This window comes from Scophthalmus maximus, chromosome 8, assembly GCF_022379125.1.
Source record: "Scophthalmus maximus strain ysfricsl-2021 chromosome 8, ASM2237912v1, whole genome shotgun sequence".
NCBI classification, from domain to species: Eukaryota; Metazoa; Chordata; class Actinopteri; order Pleuronectiformes; family Scophthalmidae; genus Scophthalmus; species Scophthalmus maximus.
The window spans coordinates 17,956,223-17,979,003 of NC_061522.1; the positions used below are offsets into that span (position 1 = coordinate 17,956,223).

Below are 22,781 nucleotides of genomic sequence, written 5' to 3' on the forward strand. Positions count from 1 at the left end.
ACTCCCTGTGGGACCTTGCTGTGAATCAAAGGAAATGTGAGCTGTCTTGGAGGAGGTGACTGAGGACGGAGCAGGATCAAGTTACACAGAGCTGATAAAGAAGTGAATTTGTAAAATGGAGTGTACGCCATAAAGCAATATAGTACAGGGCAATAAAGTGCACAACAACAAAGTTCACAAAACGGTCCTTCACACATCAGATATTGTCATTTAAAGATTGTCTTTCATATCAGGAAGACAATGGATCAAATATGTGGCGATTCCACTTGAACCTTTTAAAAAATACATTAAATCCAGAATTTGAACATTTTTGGGGGGATGTAAGGAAAGCTCATAGGGCTTTGATTTTGACTTTGGACACATGGTAAATAGGATGTGCCCCCCTCCGTGTTGTTGAGTCGATGGTAGGAAGGAAGAGGATGAACCAAGTCTGTGATACAGCACAGAGAGCTTCTGTGTTAGGTTGTTTGGGGCAGAGGGGAAAAGAGTGACCACATTGTCCCACTGACGACTGTCACAGTGAAAAGGAAACTGGGTCTCAAGTGTCCCCACTGGAAGCCCCCAAAAAGGCTGAAGCACATCAAGATGGCTCTGCGTGTTCACTTGCCAGGTTTGGTTGCAAACATTGCATCCAGAGCCTTGTACAAAAGGCCTGAACATGAACATTTGAATGTTGTTGTTTTTTTGTTTTTTTTACCTCTGAGCTGCCACCGCTATGCATCGGTGTGCGGCTGAGCACTGAGGAGATGTGACAGATGATTAATTTTTCAGGGAGATTAGAGGCACGAGGGAGCGGGAGGAGGGTGTTTTGGAGAGCAGGGCAAATGTCTAAAGTGACCCTGAAGAATAAAGCGAGTTCAGCTGACAAGTTCAATGTTTGTTCTTCTGCATGCAAATCACACAAAAAGTGAAAGCTAGCTTTATCAAAAATTTAACAACATGCTCTGACATCTGTCACATCATTTCTTTCATATATTCAAAAGTCTGAAGAAAAGCTCTAAAATGTCGACATTTAAAAAACAACAGCCTTGATTGTCTAAAACACCCGTGCATTTCTCAGCTTACCCACTGTTTTGTTAAGTAAACACAGATCCAAGTGTTGCGCAACTCTCTCAACCAGTGACAACATGACATCCTTCAAAACCAGTGATACCAAGAAAACAACCACAAGCAGAGTCAAGATATTTTTTCTCTCAACAGTGATGACATGCAAAATTAACTTTCTTGTGAAATGTGATTGTCAAGTTGCGTCACACTCCCCTGGTGATTTACTTTCTTTTTCAACCACACCCTTGCTGTCCTCACTTTCCTCAATCTCTCATAGAAGTGTAATTAAAGGAGGGGGAGGTGGAGGAGGAGGAGAGAAACAGACACCACAGGACTCATCAGAGTCACTATGCTGAGAAGTACAGCTCAGCCAAATCATCCGACTGTGAAAACATTCTCTTTTGAGTCAGTGCTGGAATCTAGTTCACTCCATCCCTGCTTGGATACATTGTCGGTAATGAAAAAATTATCCATGGTAATGTATTCATGGAGAAAACAGTTGGATTCAGCTATTTTCCGCATGCTGTTAGTCTGATGCGATAGGACCTGACTTGAAATGACCAACCTGGCAGACTTTCAGATGGCCTTAGAAGCTGTGCGAGTGATGGGAGGAAGCAGCCGTTAGGCCATTGACATTTTAAGTAAGGGACATTCTCTTGCTCTCATTCGATCCAACCATGTGAACTGTTGAAGGTAAATAATTAATTCCAGTGACTGTCATTGGCACTGTTCAGCTGGGCAATGCCAGCTTTACTTGCTCAGCATTCTACTACTGCGGTCTGCAGGAGACTTCTGATTTCATGTTTTATCGGTGACAAGCAGAAATTTTATGCATGACTGAGTTTTTTTCCAAAAATGCAGCCAATTATTTAAACAAAGACACTTCTGCTAGACTTAATTAGTCTTGCCTAGTTTAACTTCTATACATTAACGCTGAAGACATCAGTTTTGAATCAAACACTGGGTGTCTGGGAGGCAGGCAGAGTTGAATAAATCTGCTTTGGCTCAAGAGCGGCGTTGTCTGATGAAGATTTCCCTTTAAGCCTCTAGAAGTTAACCCCACGGAGATTTTGATGCCATCACACCACCTTCCCCTGGCCTGCAACCACAAAGACCCCTATCGTCGCTGGCAGGAAACTTTATCTCTCTGCGTCCCCTTCGCCATGGGAACAGTAAAACACAGAAGAAGGGTGACATGCAAACAGAGCAGGTCACACGACGTGTGCGCCGAGTGGCTGTAACTGAGCCCCTGGAAAGTACTCAGTCATGCACGACTGGACACGGACACAGAGGTGAGGTGAGACAGGGGATCCACAGAAGAAAATAATACTTCCAGCTTCACAAAGAGGTTAGGGTGTATTCCATACAGTAATCCCCTTTGGAAAGTGTAGTCCTATTTATAAACTGAAGGATCTCCTGGCCTCTTGCTCTGCTAATGTAGGACAGTATCAGGGAATTAAGCAGGAGGGGGGAGATTATCACCGTGCCACCACAGCTGTAGCAGCGAAATCTACAGTAAGTCACCCCCCTCGTCCACCGACCCACCACCCATTCACCCTCTTTCCTGAGGCCAGATGGGAAAAGCTTTCCAACCAGGGTGCTGTTTGCCGTTGCACTACTTGATGACACGGGGCAAGCTCGGTGAGGCCTGTCTGGCAGAGAGTATTGGCACCCTGTCGTATTCAACCTGACACATTCAAACCAGTTGGATGCCACTGACGTGTTTGGAGCTTTTTGAGGATGTGACTTGCTAATAAATCAATAGAACAATAGGTATTGTGATTTAATGTTAAATGAAGGAGAGGCTCCGATTCGGGATATTAAAGTTAGCGATGAAGGACATTGCGATTGCATGATAAAAAATGCAGGTGCGAATTAAAAGCCATGTCAATTCGATGGATTTACTCATAAAATCAGATGAAAGATGCTCTTCCTACTGTTCACTAAGCAGGGTGGGCTGTTTTGTCAAGTCCAGAGCATCTGCAAAGGTAATGACATCATGGAAGATTTGACAACACCTGGAGTGGGAGTGGGTGGGAGCTATAGTATCCCCAACAAAATGTAGAGGCTATGATTTATTTTACACCGTCATACCGTTACAGATGTGCATGAAAACCAGCCCTTAATTTGTATCAATATGTTTTGTTTTTATTTCTTATTCATTTTAGTTTGCTTTAGACGCTACGTTTTACTGTAATGTGCAAAGCATATTTTGATAGTAATTAGGTCATTGTATCATTTACGGTTGTTTGAGCTCAAATATTTAATATTTAATTTATGTGTAAGTCTGACATCTGCATGTCCAAATATATTCTGAATTAAGGATGAATGAGAGAAAAAAAACCTCACAGTTACATTTAAGGGTCCTTCAGTGGCACCTTTGCATAAAATTAGAGCAATGAATCGAGTTTCCAAATAGTTACCCATCAACTTTCAGTCAATTCACAGATTCGTCCTAATGTTTCAGCTCTACTTTGCGGTGCAGTGGGAGTGAACTGCTTCGTCGTCGCCTCGTTAAAATATGTTCAGAAATGTTTCCGTGACCTCACACAAAATGTCTGTGACCCCGTCGACATGTTGACGACGTGGGCAAAACTGACTGGAGCTAATTGCCTCTCCCTCTTCACCTGCGATCTCTCGCACGCGGACACACACACAAGTGTGCTGTTGGCGCGCGCACGCGCACCGACCGAGGGGACGGGCGGGGACGCGCACGGTGGCCCCTCCGTTGACAAGTGACGTCGAGGCGAGCGACCGATGCCGGGGCCGGACCTCCGAGTCGTGACTCCGGCCTCCGAGTCGTGACTCCGGCTCGGAGGGCGAAACTTTTTGGAGTTCAACGTGGGGAAAGCAAACTTTTCGTGCGCCGCAGAGCTCGAGAGCGTTTGTCATCCGACACAGCAGTGCGGCAGGGGCCAGGTCGCGGCATGCGGAAATGAACTCCACATAGCACGGTTCAACTCGGCGGAACCGAGCGGCAGCCAGGTACGCGGAACGCTCGGAAGAAGAACAAACATTGGGCCAAACAATGGCCAACGCAAACATACGCACTTTCTAGAAACGCAGGGCAGGAACTGGTACACGCGATGAAGCGAGAGAGAGGACGGACAACAAGTCGGTGACAAAGGCACCCGGGAGCCGTTGGAAAGCCCGTCGGAGCGCGTGGACGTGTATTCCGGGAATCTCACCTGTCGAAACACGCGGGCGCGGTTTTGATTTTGTTTCTCTTTTATCCCAGGTCGGTATTGTTTTTCCTCGTCTCAGCCCGTGTCCACTTCTCGCCTCTCTCCTCGCTGCTGCTGCTGCTGCTGGCCGACAGTCCTGTCTGAACAAAAAACGAGGAGAAGCGTCACCTCGGCCCAGACTCCGCCCACCTCATCCCGACCCCACCCTGCCGCCGCTCCGCTCCGCGCGCGAGCAAACTGTCCGCAACAACGACAATACATGATGATAACGACAGGAATGACGATGATAGTGTTATTATTATTATTAATGATGATGATTACGATGAATACTTAATAAAAATGGTCAATAAAGACATCACATTCAAAATAATAATAATGTTGAACTGCAATCTGAGGTATGATTTTTTTTTAAAACTGCCTCAGTACAATGTCGCCTTTTTCGATCCCCTCAGGAAAACTTTAAACGACCAATGCCTCCAGGTTTATTTTTTATGTTGTTAAAATGGTATAAGAGTGGACATGAATATCTGTTAGTCATGTATTAGTATTTGAACCATTAGCATGTTATTACATGTCACATGTTCGCCACACACACACACACACACACACACATATATATATATATATATATATATATATATATATATATATACACACACACACACACACACAGTGGACAACGACATCAACTGTAAAGAGCTACATTGACGTGTCAGATCAGATATAACCATCATGTCGTGTGTTTTTATTCGTTCTGTTGAAAAGGAAACTGTGACGGCCCCCTGTGCTAACATCCACTCGGAGCACCTGTGTGGCCGCACCTTGATTACAACACGAAACCAGTGAGTCATCTCAGCCGATACACTGTGACGCGCACTCACACACACACACACACACACACACACACACACATTGATAGATCAGTATGCAAATTGTTTGTTGGTTCTATTAAATATCTGAAAATATTTTTTAAATTTTTTTAAAAAGTTTGTGCAGACTACTTGTTTTTGTCGTGGCTGTTTTCTCAGACCAACTGTTTGAAGCACAAAGATAATCAGTTTTACTTTTACAGAGTATGGATAACAGCAAATATATTGGGATTTTCACTCGGGGAAAATAGACTTATCTATTATATAACTTTTTGCCACTTTAAACTGAATGATCAAATAATTGGCAACCCCAAATTTCCATGTAACATGTGGGTTGCCTGACTCAATTATGAGAGTTTTTAAAGCATATGGTGACACACCTAAGAGTCGGAATATATTTAAAAATACATACATATATACAAATAGTTTATAAAGAGCTGTAAGGAATCCAAAACATGTGGGAATGTGGCTTCAAATGAATGCACCCAGGGAAAGTTCAGAGAGGCCCCACATGACTGAGGCCGAGTTTATTTTGAAAATCACTTTCGCCAAAGAGGGCAGGTGCGCACCACTGTGACAATATCCATGCTCCGCCCTGCACTTCTTAAGAAAGAGAAAAACGTGATTATGAAAGAGTCCCAGCTGCAAAAGGTGCATGTGTGTGCGTGCGTGTTGGCCGCGTACTCCTTTTTGAGTATGTGAAGTTTTGGTGGGGAAAATTCCTCCACTTTTAGACACAGGCATCTGCCTAAGACAACAACAAAGTGTGCACGAAAACTTGTCTAGCTGCCTGTGTGACAGGCTCAGATGGTTCAGGCTATGTACTCTGTCCTGCCTTGGGGCTTAATGTCAGCATCTCTTTCTTATGTGGCCATTGTTACAGTCACCGTCTGTGCCTTTTAAAAGAGGGATAGAGGGGGCAAAGCGCGCTGGGCCGCTGCTGGTTATATACAGTAGGCCATTATCTTTGTTGGAGTAAGTGAGAACTGACAGCCCTTAATTTAAAAATAGCTTCAGGCCCAATTGACACTCTTGGGTTTTTTCACGTGTGGCTTGATGGTTTTAATGTTTATTCTGGGACAGTGCTTTCATATCCACAAACCTGACCAACTGAATCTCAAAACTGGGACCCTCTCTTGTATCTTGCATGTCTTTGACTTGTTTTGGCTTTCTCAGCTATCCCGGGAATAGTGGACACAGAGGCTGCAGTGACATGAATGGTGCCATTGTTTTGAACACAGCCACGTCTTTATTTTGAAAGCTAGCCAGGAATTAAAAGAGTGGGATTCGCTTGGGAAAGCACTGAATTGAGACTCATTGGGGCTGCAGCTCACTGGGTCCCTGCCAAAACCACCTGCCTTTTGGATTTTAGCAACAATTAAATATTCACCTTTCCATAACGAGGACTCGTTGCAAGGGTCTCCATGTGTTTTTTTTCAGTCTCTCTAATAAAAAACACCAAAAATGTGTTTTCATTGTCAGATAAATGTCTGGAGATATTCTGTGGACATCCTGTAGGCTGGAGTCAAAAAGTTGTCTTCACTGGTGTCTGGCTGACTTGGCTCCAGTCTTGCCTAGTAACCTCCCAGCAAACAGACCATGAATTTCACTGTGTGACCGAGTCTGCCTTTCATTCCGAAGGGCAGGAAACACTGATAATATGATGTCGCCGCTTTACAATACTCTCCTGTTTTGCTCTCTCTAGTCCTCTGCCGCAGACCCCACAGGAAATTGCCCCATTGTCCTTGGGAGAGGAAGTGGCCTGGAGCAGACCACTAGCTCGGTGGATTGATGAGGCTGTGGTAAATTATTCATCATCTCCTGGAACTGTAAGACATGCACAAGAGATGGTAGTGTTGGCTGTCCACTGGGGAACGTTTTGGAACGACAGACAGTAGAGCTGCATCGAACCACCTGTACCAGGAGAGTATATTTTTGCGGCTGTGGGACTTAGGTAAGTGTAAAAGTCAAGCAAGAACCAAAAATAGAACAAAAGGCCCTGTTTTTAATCTGTCCTGGTTACGTCTAAGAATCACAGGATGTAACAAACATGTTTCAAGCTGATCTTGAAACAGTAGTTATAATAATAATAATATCCACTTGAGGTTCACATGCTCACTTGTCCTGGAGCTTTTAACCATAACACCTACGCTTTGATTATGTATAGTAGATTGATTATGAGTTGGAGTAAGTCAAAAGTTGGAACCTGATGGTCAGAGTAAAATGTTTGTTCATTCAGACTTTTACCACTAGAGGTAGACAGAGACTCACACAAGAGGCTTGTCTGTCTGCCAGATCACGATCGTGTGTGTGTGTGTGTGTGTGTGTGTGTGTGTGTGTGTGTGTGTGTGTGTGTGTGTGTGTGTGTGTGTTTGAGGGTCCATAGTATATGCAAATTGTCGGACAATTTTTGTGCAGGGCTCTGGGATTAAAATAGTTCAGCATTTGCTCCAGTCACACGTGGGAGTCCTCGCTAGTTTGAGCAGATCCAGATAAAGTAGGTGCGTAGCTAAAATAAGTGCAGATGTTCTTGTAATGGCAACCATGACTATCACACAGATGTCAAGCTTGTACTCTGCTGCTAACAGAAGCGGTTGCTGGTTAAGATATGTGGGTGAATCATCAACTTCTGTGAGACTAATTGCATCTGCCATATGATATTGACACTTTGTTTATTTATTATTATTAGCAGATAATAGTATTTAGGATTTAGGGATGAAACCGTTCGTCATCTGTCATGTATTCTGTGCAGACTGGATCTGTGTGATCTGTGTCAGATGGGTCAACCAAAAATATCCACAGGGTGTGATGTGATTTCTCTGGCTTAAAATACATTGCATGTGACCATGTGCTGGTATTGAGCCTTGCCCACTTTGCACATGAGGACTTATTACCCTCTCATACATTACATACAGAAGAATGATATGTCGAGCAAGTTGGCAAGTTGGCTGACAATCTCAGAGGTGCATATTCTACTGTAACAAAAACAACAACAAAAATGGCTATCATCAATTGTTTTGACTTTTTTAAATAAAGTCTGCTGATGTCTGTATTTCGGTCCGGAACTACATGTCCCATGATGCCTCGCGCGCGAGATGACCGAATGGAACACGCAGCGGAGCAGCCGTTGTGACAGCTGAGCTTGGGGTTTGCCGGGGGAGAGTACTGCGACCTTCGAGTGAAATAAACATGTAAGTGTCACCGCTTCTCCTCCCTTTGTCCGTTAGTGTCATTCTGTCATTCTGTCGGAGATCTGTCGCTGTGCTGTCCGTTTGTTCAACCTTCCAAACTTTGTGAGTCGGGGGGGGGGGGATTTCTCCGTGGGTGGAAAGTGTTGACGATACGATGATTCAAGTTATCTACCCAAAGACGTAGTCCGTTTCACCGCGACTCCTTGGTCCGAGTCTATTTGTGTGGGTTTAGCTAATAATGCGATGGCTGCTGCTTCGTTGTAGAATGACGAGAGACCAGCTGTCAGGTCTGAATAATGAGTTCCAGTCTCAGTTGTTGTCACTGCGCAGCGGAGAAATCCTCGCCCTTCGTCTTCGAAACACACCCGGCGACTCCCCTGCTGGGGGATACACCGAGTCACCTCTTTGTTGTCCGTCCTGCAGGAGGAGGTTCTGCAGTGACAATGATAACTTCTGTATACTGTGCCTTTTATTTGCACAGTAAGAGTCAGACAGCGGACTGAAAGGAGGTGCACTGAATGCACATGTACTGTACACTGCAGGGAAATGAATGGGACCTTTGTGTCCTGCACATTATTCACTGTGTTGTCATGACAGTCTGTTGATATGTGAAGTACTGACATCACAGAGGTAGAGTGGGAAAACACAGCTAATGCACATGATTAGCCATGAACAAGGGGGAATGATAATTCATCTGTCTCAGTCGGTCTGTATTTTTCCTTCGGCCCAGTAAAAAGGGGAAAACATTTTGACTAAAAAGTGTGTAATTTTTCTCACTTGTTCTCTGCCTCCCATTTTTTTCTTTTTTTTATACGGCAAGGTGTTTAAGACCCTCTCAGGCCATACTTAAGCACAAAAAAAGGATGCAATTCAGAATTGAAATAATACAGAATTAATTTCTCTGTAGCTTTTGTCTTTGTTACTTGTTGTTTTCTCATATTTTCCTCAAATACTGTTGAGGATCTTGTGATCAATTGAACATAATAAAATCCATGCAGTTTCCAAGTTTTCAAGTTGATATCATCTCAATACAACGTTTTTTACAGGTTTAAATTTTGGCCACTATAGAAAAAAAATGGCGACATTTTATATCACTTTCTATGATGTTTTTCAGTTTTCTGTCCTTCTCAGGCATGGAAAATACCAAACCAACCACATGTGAACATATTTAATAGCTGACTCGGTTGCTTTAAAGGCGGTCCATACACAAAGATTACACAAAGATTCTCTTCTTTTTAATAAGTAAAGGAGTTCTCGGGGTGTAGGAGTGGTTCATTAAAGAACTTGTTCAGCTCAGAGATGTTCAGCGAAGTTGAGCAATTTCAAGTTCCTCACTTTTTGGCTAACTTTTCGTGATGATGTAACTGAATGTTTTAGGTGTTACTTGTGATATCATGCATTTTCAAGTGGAGGATCCATAAGAAACTACAATGCCCTTTTTGGGTGAACATTCAGTCGATAAGACTGACCACAGTGTGAACATCCAGAGCAGAATTAAATACAAATGTCGGTTGTTGTTCAAGTTGAGAAAATAATTAGATTGTCTTACATTATACATAAAGACATAATGCTATCGGCAGAGTTGGTGTTTGATTATTGTGTTTTCCTGTTTCCACAATTGTTTGTTGTTATCTGTTGTTTGACTGTGATTTTTGACCCCAGCATTAAGTTACGCCAGATTTAACCAACAGTAGTGGCCTCTGTGAGCTGCATGATAAATGTGATCTGAACATACTACTGTTTTTGTTTATAGGTTAAAGTATAAGTGTTTTTCTCTAAGGGGAAATCCAAACCTGCCATCAAGTTACTGTAATCTCACAGTAAAGTGCAAAGGCTCGAGAATCCAAATAATGTCAAGGTAGACACAAATGACACATCCATGAATGCATGAAGAGGATAATCTATAAGATTGATTTGTAATATGTAGAAAATGTCTTTGTTTGGCAAATGCGTAGCAGGGTTAGCTAGTAATGAATCACAGATTCCTGTCTGTGAATTGGTGACCAGCAGTGCCGGGATTGTTGCTGTGATGAAGGCTGAACTCTAATGTAAATTAGAATTTTTAGAAATAAAATTATACTTGTACTAGAAACCAGAGCCTGGAGCTTTGCAGTGCCTTTCCCCCTGTCATGTGGATGACGGGGGGAAATCATGACCTGCACCTTTTACTACAATAACCTGAACACTAGCTGACTTACAGACCAACACGTCTTGTTCTATGTCTATCCATTGTGTCTCAGGCACACACCATGATTAAACCAGCACGCCTCTTCTCTGTCTGTCCCTCCTCCTCCTCCTCCTTCAGCCCCACCTCCACCCTGCCTCACTGTTGCTCTGTCCCTCTGTGCTTCTGACAGGAAACACTCAGGACAGGACAGAAGCCGGCCGGTGAAGCAGCACTAGTGGCAGAGACTGTTTAATTTGATGGGGACACACTAAACAAGGCAGGACCCCTCCCACAAAGATCATCACATGCAAAGATAACTCCTCCAGCAGCACGGTATGTGAGTTTATTTCAGTTTTACAACAATGCTGTAACTGGTGGGCTTGTCCAGTGTTATTAGCATTTTAGCATACCGCCCCCATGCCTATTGCTTTACTCTGTCTCTGTTGACTAGCCTTGATCCAGCACAGACGCTTTTACCGGTCTGGTTATCTGCCTCAGTTTGCCACTTTTTGTGCAACAATGAAAATAATTTGTGTGATTTACGACCATGTTATGTCTTACAGTAGACCCCTGGTGACTTTGTTTCATTTTCTTTCCTGAGCCCTTGTGTTAGCCTCTGAACGGTCAGGTGTGACAATGCAAGGCGGACTTCCTGTTTTATGTTCTGGGCTGCTGTTTTACATTCAGCTGTTTCTGAACCCAGCGCTACACAACAGAAGACCTAGAACACAACTCATTAGAGAAGTTATAAGATAGTACTCATGATATAAGACACTGGACATGTTGACCACATGCTGTAAGAGTTTGTACCTAAAAACAGTGTTTTTGCCTTTTCTGCTTGTTAAACTTAATCACTTACCGCTGGAGGTTTTTAGGTTACCTAATTAGAGAATCAGGCTAAATCATCATTTCCCTGTCTGTAATTAATCTTTATGTCTCTCTCTAAAGGATTTTAAAATTTGATGATAGCCATCATGTTCAATCTGTTCGGCCATGTCACCCCACTCGTGTGTGTTTCAAAGACACAATGAATGTAATACAGCCAAGCGTCAGTCTAATCTGGTGTACACTTTAACAGCTAATGTTATGTGTGGTTGGAGTTTCTTTAGTTCTTTTTCTTTCAGCTTTTGAGTATAAATTCAGAGGCTTGCGTTGTGGTTTCCCCAAGAGAAGTGCTCAAACTTTGTAACTTGGGTCAAATAAAAAGACAGCAAGAAGTATTTAATGTATTATAATTCACTGAGATGGATTAAACATGCTCCCTACATTGCCTTAAGTCCACTGGCTCCCTCTGAATCTGATGTTTTTACTGTAGTAGGAACAGAGTGGTTTTCTGGGGACACACATTAGCTTTTGATATTACTGATGGGACTTTGCCGCCAGGAATAATTCATTTGAACCTTGCCTCTTGATCTCTCAGTAGCATTTTTGTTTTAAAGGTCATGTGAGTCAGTCATTTAGCAGGCTGACTCTTTTGTACACCTAATCTTTAACTCTGACAACAAGTGGTCATTTCTGCATAAATCTCAAATATCTACATGTTGATTAAGTTGGGATGTTTGGAAGCAAACTTTTGCATGGCCCTTATATGATCCCTGAGCAGATTTAAGGGACTACATGTTGAGTGAACAGAGCAGATTGCCTCATTTAGAGAGGGAGTGATAGGTATTCGGCTTCATTTGAACACTTTCTTTTCATGCGGGGTTGCCGTCCAGATATAGCTCTCCCAGTTGTCAGGGTGACATTCTTGCTCACATTAAGGTCTTCTGTACACGGGCCTGTGGTTTCCCCTGCTCCTTGTCCTTCCATTAGTTCTCCTCTCACTCACCTGAACACCACGCTCTTCCCTGTATTACACTCAATTTTGATAATTGATTAATTTCTCATCACTGGTCACATAAATTGAATTGATTGAAAATGTGAGGGTTTATTGATTAAATTTAAAAAACGGACTTACTCATTCATCAATTTATCAGCCCTATCATTAGTCATTGGTCAGCAGTCATTATTTGCCTTTTTATTCTGTGCTGCTATCTTCCAGGTGTTCGTGTAAGCTGGTCGTCTTTATCAGTCCATTTCCCGTACCTTTCAGTGCTCTTTAATGTGGCAAACTTCAATATTTGTTTTGTACGTGGCCTCACATCCTGCCTTTTTTTCATGACGTGAGCTTTGTGCTTGCATTGTGCAGACCTGTGTCCGACAGTAAAAAAAGTTTTTTTTAAATTTTAAAAGAGATATCTGAACAAATAATATTAAAAGAAAGACCAAGTTGTTTAGATTACACCAGGCTTTCCTGTCTGCTCTTCAGCGACATTACATCTCCCAGTTCTCACCCATTACCACCAGTGTGATTGATATTACAGAATGACTAATAAACTTGTGCCGTTACGGGAACGTGACAAAGTAAGTGCGTTGTTAATTGTTAACCAAACAATTCTCCTATAACACCACAGAGGAGTCTGGTAGCTCAGAACAACTGTCATTTGTGTTATCGAGAACATTATGTCATTTATGGGATTATAACTGTCAGTCTGACACACCGGTAGTGATGAACGATGACGTTGCGGCTATAGCTAAATCTTACAATATCAAGTCAACCCATTAAAGGAAATTAAAAGTTGGGTATTATATATATACTGTGTGTGTGTTTGTGTGTGTGTGTGTGTGTGTGTGTGTGTGTGTGTGTGTGTGTGTGTGTGTGTGTGTGTGTGTGTGTGTGTGTGTGTGTGTGTGTGTGTGTGTGTGTGTGTGTGTGTGTGTGTGTGTGTGTGTGTGTGTGTGTGTGTGTGTGTGTGTGTGTGTGTGTGTGTGTGTGTGCGTGCGTGCGTGCGTGCGTGCGTGCGTGCGTGCGTGCGTGCGTGCGTGCGCGCGTATAAAACTGCTAATATTTTTTCTTAAACATTTACTTGCCTTGTTTGTCATTTAAAATCGAGTAAAGGATCAATATCAATAAAGAATCAATAAAGAATTGTAACCTGAGCAGCAGAGTATTGCATTAGTTGGCAGTACAGAAAGACGTGCATAACTGCATTACTTGTCAATCTTATTGCAGTAAGATTGGTCCATAAATGTCTTATGATGCGGTGTGTGTTCGTGTGCGGATCGTTTGATTGTGGACTCGGTGTGCTCAGAACGTGAACTGATGCACGTCTGCTTATCTTTGCACTACAACACAGTGTAGATGCAATTTATCCTCTTAGCTGATAAGGTTCAAATATTTGGCCTGATCTTGGCATTTTCCACAGTTAAGTCAGATGATATTGATAAATTCAGGGGAAATTAAAGAGGCCTAGGGTCGTTTGGTGACAACAGAATAACATTTTACTAACGTTAGCTTTTGTATTTCCTGTCAGCAAATGTTTTCCTCTTCATTCTGCTTCAGTCTTCAGTTTCCTCTTCCTTTACTGCATTTACCGCACTCACAGCTCTCAACCTTGACATTTGTTTGAAAGACTAAATCCACATCATGCTGTAAATTTGTTAATATGGATTGCCGTGCAGTGCACTCATATTCTGGGTCACGTCCGAGTCCCAAAATCTCAAATTACATTTAACCATTGAATAGCTGTAATCATCCAGACCTTGTGTGCATTATTCTCTGGTACCTTGAAGGCTATGAGGTGTGGCACAGGCTAGAGTTAAGAGGTAGGCATCAGGTTCTATTCGATATTGTTAACTCTTCTGTTATATTGATAACCCTGGAAAGCGAACGCGGTTGTTGCAAGTACTTGCTGCCTGCTGCATTATACCGAGGATCCTGTTCATTAAACATCATTTGATGAACAAGTAAAAAATACCAAGGACGTGCCGACCACCAGATATTTATATAATTAATGTAAAGACAAGTGATGAGCTGTATAGGTAATATATTGGTGTACTGTGATTGGCATTATTAAAATGGGCACTCTCTCTTTCTCTTTACATTTTCTGTAAGTGGTAGAAGTATTTCTTGCTTAAATACCATTTCATTTATCTGTCTAAGAGAAGTACTTAACCATTCAAACATGTTTTTGTTGACAAAGCATTTGTCAAATAGTTCCACCCCATGACATTTTAAATGTACTATTGTATGTATTAGCTTACTTATGTTTAAATATTTAAGATAACATTGTCCCAGCCACAGACGATGATTTGGACTTTGCTGCATGAATGAAGTACTTTGAGGTTTTACTGTTGTCTGAGCAGCAGCTGTATGTTCAGTGTTGTAGATCCTCTCACCCAGTTGCAGAACAGATAAAAAGGAACCTTTTGTCTCCCTTGCAGAAAGTCACTCATTCATTCGGTTGCTGACAGACTTAATAGAAAGTGTCAACAATTCAATTATTTCCAAAATACCCTTGTCTCAAATGCACCCCTCCTTCAACCCCTTGAGTGCAGGGGTCCTCTCCCCCACCCCCTTCCTCCCTCCATCTCGATTTTCACTCCTCTGTGCCTCTGCTCACGTACTCACCCCACTGGAAGGACATTGTTTGCACAGAGCACCAACGTAGAGCTTTTCAAAAACCGCTTACCTCTGTCGAGTTCAGCTCAGTTCCCGTCCAGGCTCCAAGGTCAGAGGCGGGCAGGTTTTTGTTTTTTTTCCTTTATGGTTTCAGTTCAGACGTGACTTCAAACCCGTAGCACGAAGCATCTACTTTTTGTTCGATTAATGTCACATTGATTCTGGTTACATTAAACTTTCAAAAATCCCGGACGGCATTTTTAAAATCTGTTTCTGTCGCCGTATCCGAGGATGGGCACTAATCTTCTCTGCAGCTCCATTATGTTCTGTGTGAATGATGTTCTGGCTGATTACTCAGCTGACAGTTTGGGATTTTTCCCCTCTGGCATTCTGCCTAGCGCAGTAAAAAGACAAGAGCACAAAGGAGGGGGAGATGGCTAATAACCATGTCCCCTCGTGTCACCCCTAAGTGGCTGACAGGGTTTCGCTCGGCTGCATGGTTAACTAACCAACTGTGTGTTTCACTAACCGCTAAATTGGAGTTGACAGGGTGTTAATGTGAAGGGCTTTTTTTTTTTCTCTCAATGAGCACATAGCTTTTTTTGTGTGTATGCATATTAAATTAATAGATATTATAGACAGTGATAAGGGACTGTTATTCTGTAGTAAGTGAGAACCTTTACTCTTTTCTCACACCACACAGCACATACTGTAGATTTACTGCAAGAGAGGGTCCATCTGAAGGGTGTGAATATTCAAGCATGAGTGTTTGCATGTGGTGTTGCTCCCATGCGGATTCCTGTGGAAGATTCATGGGAAAATGTTGGCTACAAACCAAAACACTCAGCTGATTGGATGGGCTGTGCCGTGGAGAGCAGAGGATGAAGGGTAGTGAAGGGGGTCTGGTGGCGGTAGTGATACTGGTGCTGGGGTGGGGGGTTATTTCATGGCTAACCCGGTTGGTGACGTACACAGCTGCAGTCTTCAGCTGTGTACGTCACGTGCGCACGATTCCGCTCTCTGTACTTATCATGGCGGACTAGTAGCTGTTACTTTAATTGGGCCTCACACTTTGCCCTCTGGCCACCATGTTTTATCGACTGCAATAACTGGTTCGAGGTATCAAGCGTCCTTTTGTCAACGGCCTAGGGGAAACATGGAGCCTTTATGTGACCTCGGTTTATGACAAAAGCATTATTCCAACAACAACAACAACACACATATTTGTACTGCGTTACAATGTCTTTATTATCCATATAAAAATCAGTAAGATACACTACCTATTATTAAAAAGTGCAGTATAAAATCTTTGTCATGTGTATTTTGACTTTGATCACTTTCACACTTTCATTTTGTTTAGATGTTTTGTATGTACTGTTGTATATTACCACCTTTATGGTTGCCATTTAAATACAGATAAATATGGTTCTGTGCTGGCAGATATAAATAAATAACCTTGAATTAAATATAACTTTTCATTAACTTCAAAGGAAAGATACATACATTATATGTTCAATGCAAAGATTGTGAATTGTATATCTCACATGTACAGTTCTAATTGTCCATATGCGTCAAAGGGCAATATATAAAATATATAAAATGGCACAAAAAAGGTACCTACTGTATGGTGCATTATGTCAGACACTGCTGAATTAGTCACCGATAAGAGCAAAGGTTTTTGTGACATTTTGCTTTATACAGTCTAGAATAAGAATAAGCTGTAGCTTCAGGTGTTAGCAGTTCTGTGTGTGATTCACATAGCATGTACCTCCTGCTGTGTGTGTTCATAGAGCGTTACAGTTATGCTGAGGAACCTGATCTGCGTGTGGCTTCAGGCTGTTGTAACTTTATCTTTGTGACCTTGAAACACGGACAGGAGGCCAGGCCCTGCTTTGTTTTCAGTGAAAGGCTCTTTTGATCAAACAAAAGGTTTGATATTGGGAGAGTGTGGATCTTTTGAAAAATAAATGAATCTCATTCGGTTACATAATTAGATAATTGGAGGCATCAGTCAAGGTTACAAGGTCAGTGTTGTTCAGTGTATTTATTTGCACTGTTGTATTTTGAGTCTGTTAATTATAATTGACTTAATTACGGGGGAGTTAAAAGAATAAATAAAAAAGAATAACCATAAAATTGACCACAAGGAGAGGCACGACAATAAATATGCATGTATTCCACAGTATAATGTAATTGGATTTGCTGTTTTGTATAATTGTAAAATTGTACTTTATTTTCTCATTAGTTTTATCACAGATATGAAGTATTTTAAGAGTGGGGCTTCACAAATATATATATTTTTTTTTAAACCACAGTATGAACCATCACTATTTCAAATTCAGGTGAGGCTGCAGTATCAGTTGTTATATAGTTTTTGTTTGAGCAGTAATGGGTATATTATATTGTATGTGTTAAAATAAAAAAAACTTTCATTATATCCATACTAAGTAAATGTCAAGCATTGTCTGTGTTTTTGATTATATATGTGTATTTGCTGTATATCTGGACGATTGGAAGTGTCCTCATATCAGATTATGTAATAGAATATTTAGCAATATTAAGTAAGCAATAATTGTAATGTTAGTATTGTGCTGCCCTGCATTAGAGACTCTCCTGCACATAGATCCTTCAACATGTTATTGTTCCTCTCTCTTTTCTCCCTGTCTTCATCTTTCCATTTTCCTCTTCTAGTCATATTCTCGGCCAGTCAGAGTCCGATGCCCTGGAAGTCTGTGTCTTCTCCCTGAGCCACCAGGGGGCCTCAGTCCCACAGTGGCAAACCTAGCGTTGAGTTTGTCTTCACCCTGAACCCTCCAGCCCCAGTCAAGCTGTCCCACCCTGCCTCCCCTCCATCCTCTCCTTCTCCTCACTCCTGGCTCCCACAGGCCCACCTGGACTCCCAGTCAGCCTTCTCCCTCCATGAGGGGCGGGGGGAGACGCAGGGGGCTCTGGATGTGGACCTCGAGTCGCTTCACTTTGCTTCACCTGGGAACCTCAGGGACCTGGAACAACGACCCTGCCATGATGTGTCAACACTAACAGGTAGGTCATACATGATGCCTTGAATAATGTTTTCTAAAAAAAACGAGAGCTTGAACGTGCCTCATTTAAATATCCAGTTGAAAACTTTACTTGATTATCAATCTTCAACTTTTTGAGTAGGTCATAGTTTGAACAGTGTAGAATTGAATAAAAGAATGATGTAGTTTGTTACGTTCATCAGTAGAGGGCAGTGTGCCATTGTAGGTGACATGTCAGCCTTGTAACAGTTGTTTAAGTGCTGCTTCCCTTCTGTGTTTTTCTTTCCTCATACACACACACACACACACACACACACACACACACACACACACCCCATGCTCAGACCTTTGTTCAGACCTGCCAGAGTTGGAGATAGTGAGCCTGTTATCAGAGGCTCGGCCCAACTACACTCTTCGAGCAGACAGTGTGTTTGGGTATGACAATGACGACTGGCTGCACACCCCTCTGCTGCCGCCAACAGTCGTTCTCGGACTCACACACGAGCAGATTGAAGAGACGCTCAAGTATTTCTGTGAGTATGGTTTATTTCCACTTGAAGGTCCCATATTGTCAAAATTGACATTGCTTTTTTCATAATAAATAAGGTCTTGGGACTCACCGCAAAAGTGTCAACACAGTCAATAAACAGACAAATACACACAGCCTGCATTCAGCAGCTGCTTTTTTTTAATGAGGCAGCAGGACTTCTGTAGGAATGTGATGTCACAGCGACATAGTCACCGCCCTCAGCCATATATTCAGCACGGCCCACCCGTCATTCCGTTGCTGAGCTTTTTAGTCGTTGGATGTCAGGAAGCTACATCATTGCACAGGCTTTATTATTATTTATTATCATTTAATCATTGCACAGGCTTCCTAAGTATATTAATATAACAGACCAGTGGCTAATGCCCAGGAAGCGGCCAAGAGGGAGACACGCCGCCGCAGTCACAGTTGCTCCGGTCCGCCAGCTCCTCCACCGTCCAGAATGGCCGGCGTCTCTGCGCCCGACACCAGTTAGTGATGAATTAGGGTTAGGGTTAGTTTAGTTTACAGACCGTTTTGATTAGCATTACTGCTGCCCTCTCGCGCTCTCTCTCTCTCTGTCTGCCATTCCCATCACTGGAGAACGCCATTCTCCTCCTCCTTTTAAGTGACGCAGTTACTTTATGCTGGTAATCGAGTTGTCATTTTCCCACAAAACTGTGTCCCAGTGGCCAAGACAATAACATGATGATGTTGTTTTTCTATCGCCATTACACTGTGTGATCAGTTTTAATATCATAATCACAACTTTAAGCCAAAAAATTTTCTATTTCTGCTTTAATGTTGTGGGAATGGGTGACTCTTGCTGTTTTACATTTAATTATTACACTTTACATTTGAGCAATTATACAAGCATTTGCTTACAGCTTGTTTTAATAAAAACATTGATTTGTTTTTGCTGCATTGCTGCCTAACTGAGCTCCATGTTTCAAGATTTTTACTATTGGGTGTAACAAGTGATGTTTCAACACTTCACCATACAGCGTTAGTTATTATTTGATCCTGTTAGTTTTCAATCTTTGCATTTGCTTTGGGTGGTTTGTTAAAAGTTAATGTGTCACTTATACAGTAATTGTTGGCCAGAAATGTGCGACAGAATCTTTTTATGATTGGACAAACAAGCAAGGTATGAACATAAATAACATAGTCATTCCAGTTGGATGAAACAAAATGTCAACTGTGTTTGGACTTGCAAAACCCCAAAAAACCCAACCCTTTTTTCTTTACTTTTTTTTTTGCTTGATTAAGATACAAGGACAAAACTTCCAACTAGTGATATACTGTTTGCACTGCATGTAAGAAATAGGGATTTTTGCTAGTAGTTAATTGTTTTCCATTATGTTAGATATGTATGTGTAATTTTGCTCCTTGTCCAAATCAAGTCCACCACTCCACTGAGCATCCCTGGACAGTGTAGAAATTTTCGTTTTCATCATTTGTATGTTGTGTAGGGATGCTATTATTCTGAGACTAAGATGAAGCTGTGATGCAAGTGTCTGTACAAATCTCGTATGGCACTACAGTATGGTGGAACTCTGATAGATACCCCAAACAACCCTAAAACTAAAAAAAAAATCTTTCCATTTAAAGTTAGAACGAGCTGTATATTTGTAAACATTTAGTTGTCCCCATACTGCATGTGCAACGAGAGAGATGTCACCTGCCTGGCAAGTCGAGATGGCTAAAGATGGATGATAATCCTGCGATTGTAGACCTCTTGAGCAGCATATACACTGTGTGTGTGTGTGTGTGTGTGTGTGTGTGTGTGTGTGTGTGTGTGTGTGTGTGTGTGTGTGTGTGTGTGTGTGTGTGTGTGTGTGTGTGTGTGTGTGTGTGTGTGTGTGTGTGTGTGTGTGTGTGTGTGTGTGTGTGTAAACCTCTACTCCTCCACATTTGTGGGTCACAGATGTCAAATGTCAGCAAGCCGATTAACCCGTCGTCACTTGGCTTCCTAAACATTTTCCGCTGTAGCTCCACAGATGGCACATCGTAGTGGCCAGTCAGACAGTCTTGGCATAGCCGTTACCGCAGGAACCTAGAAAGGGTTTAGATGCATAGATTGTCTAGACCTGTGGGATGATGGGAGGTTGTGGCAACCTCACCTCTCCTACTATGACCTTCTTTTGAAGCTGTGACGAGTAGCGATTGATCATTGTATGTTCTTCCTGGTAACTTCTCTAAAACACTGAGGGGTGGATCACTGAGTCTAGAAGTATATGTGTAAAGGAGTACTGTCATGTTTACTAAGAGCCTCGCTTCATCTTAACATTCAGGATTCAGCCATTAAATCTGGGGTTTGGCCAGTTCACACAACATTCATCAAACATACAAATATCTGCCTTTTTGTAGTTTGAAACGATTTCGGACCTCGGTTGTGTATGCTGTGTAACTTTCAACCTTCAGTTATTTTTCTATATCTTCCCCTACTGAATTTGCCATGTATATAGTTTCTTTAGTACTCAACATTGGGACAAAAGTAAATAATGTCCTACCATTACAAGTATTAGAGATTAACCTACGTTTTAACAGTTTCTCAGGAAAGATCTGAGTTGAATTTTATTTCTAGACTTCCCTTCCTATCAAAGACCTTGTTTCACCTTAATTCCATGAGATTGTTTGGCTGTGTTAGATAGGCTGTACCCCGGTGATGCCAAGTCGCAGGTTGTTATCAGTCATGTTATCAACATGACTCCAACTGCAGCCTAATAAATGCTCTGGGTCTACCACGTTCTGTGTAATCAGGTTGGAAAAAAGAAAACCCTTGAGTCTCACATTGCATGTGAAACATACTGCAATTTTCTGACCTATTATAAATATATGAAGGTACGGAGTAAATAAACGACTTCAACTTCAAAACTAGTATTTTGAGATTGCTCTTGAGTAAATGTTTGATCCGCAGCTAAAATCGAATTATGAATATGCAAAACCACTGAAGTAGTAGCCTTCATTGGAAGTACCTTGAAAACAGTTCAGGCATGCAGTGCACCAGGAGCAAGCTCACTTGTCTTTTTTAATTCTAAACACTGACCTACAGCATGTTTTGCTCTTGTTGTGGGGAGCTGTTGCCGACAGTGAGCAGAACATGTCTGATCTTTGAGTCAATAATGACTGCTTGGCGCTGTGAGCCAAAACCGCAGTACGTGGTAAGTGACCTCTCTGGGTGTTCCCTCAGACAAATGTTTTATTGCTGATATCAGCTCTTCGTTTGCAGAGATTTGTACTGGTGATATGGAGTTCATTACATACTCACAATGGTTTGAATTAATTTATATAGATTTTGAATTCAAACTCTGCTGTATATCTTTTTTTTCTGACAAATTTCCCTTTGTTAATAGATAGATAATATAAGGTTGATCACAATAATCCTGCTGATATGATGTTTAGAGAAGGCTGAATCAAAGCACTGGACTGGAGTGTTGATTTTATTGCTGGGCTGGGTGACGGGTTAGTCACTTGTCACGTGTTTCTTGTAATCGTGGGCAAAGCACTTGAGACATTACTTCCTTATAGCCCATAATCCATTGCAGAACCTTAAGTTATGTTGTTGTGGTACTGGCCTGTTGACCTCTATGAGCTGAACCATCCCTGGAAAAGGATATATTATTTCCACATAGCCAGTATGTGTTTTATTTGCTGCCCTTATAGATTTTATTCCGCAGAGGCTAACAAGTGCCTGCAAAGACAGACTGCAATAAGAAATGGCATAGCACAGAGGGTGAAAGTTCATCTCCCCCCTCTGTTGCGTGCAGAATTTGACCTGGAAAGACTCAGTTTGTTGGTTAAAAATGAATGAGGAGGTAAATATTTGATTGTGAGAGGTAACCAGCTGCAAAGGCAGGACAGTAAAAATAATGAAAGGGTCTGGAATAATTGTAGAAGGGATTCGACCTTGATTGGAATGGAAATAAAGCTGTTAGTTGAAATACAATTTCTGGGGTTTGCATATTCTTGTTAGAAAAGACAATAATCATGTATTATCTGTTCATACAAAGCAACCATCTGATCATCATAATATATAAGTTGCTTTAATTTGATTCTAAAAAATTGCTCGAAATTGTGCTGAGATTTGCCTTAATGAATCAGCTAGTTTGGATTAATTATGGGCTTGATCTTCATTACATGAAAGGAATCATTATTTTAATATAGGGAGAAATGTGTTTGAATAGATGGACTCGAAAGCCTGATCTGACCCTCTCAAATAAAAATACAAAATATATATTTTCCTCATAGAAATCCCAGAAAAATCTCAGACTGTATTGATTCTGTTGCCTCCATCAGACCCGTGTGAAGTGGGAGTGTCTCTGTCTGCAGCAG

The 22,781-nt window shown here is 41.8% G+C and overlaps 1 protein-coding gene and 1 long non-coding RNA gene across 4 annotated transcripts in view; one reads left to right on the top strand and one right to left on the bottom strand.

Moving 5' to 3' along the window:
* Positions 1 to 4,393, bottom strand: part of jupa (junction plakoglobin a) — an 18,322-nt gene extending 13,929 nt beyond the window's left edge. The window contains exon 1 of the mRNA XM_035636631.2: positions 4,236 to 4,393. The gene's annotated coding sequence lies outside the window, so the exon portion shown is untranslated. The remainder of the gene's footprint in view (positions 1 to 4,235) is intronic.
* On the top strand, positions 3,841 to 17,794 carry LOC118312223. Of its 3 annotated transcripts, none has more exons than XR_004794168.2 (6): positions 3,841 to 4,032; positions 4,998 to 5,074; positions 6,807 to 8,292; positions 10,073 to 10,150; positions 10,650 to 10,792; positions 17,592 to 17,794. It is a non-coding gene; the product is annotated as an uncharacterized LOC118312223 (long non-coding RNA). The 3 variants fall into 3 exon arrangements; XR_004794167.2 differs by lacking the exon at positions 10,073 to 10,150 and having other exon boundaries at positions 6,807 to 7,055; positions 8,138 to 8,292; XR_004794166.2 differs by lacking the exon at positions 10,073 to 10,150.
* Positions 17,795 to 22,781: the final 4,987 nt, after the last annotated feature.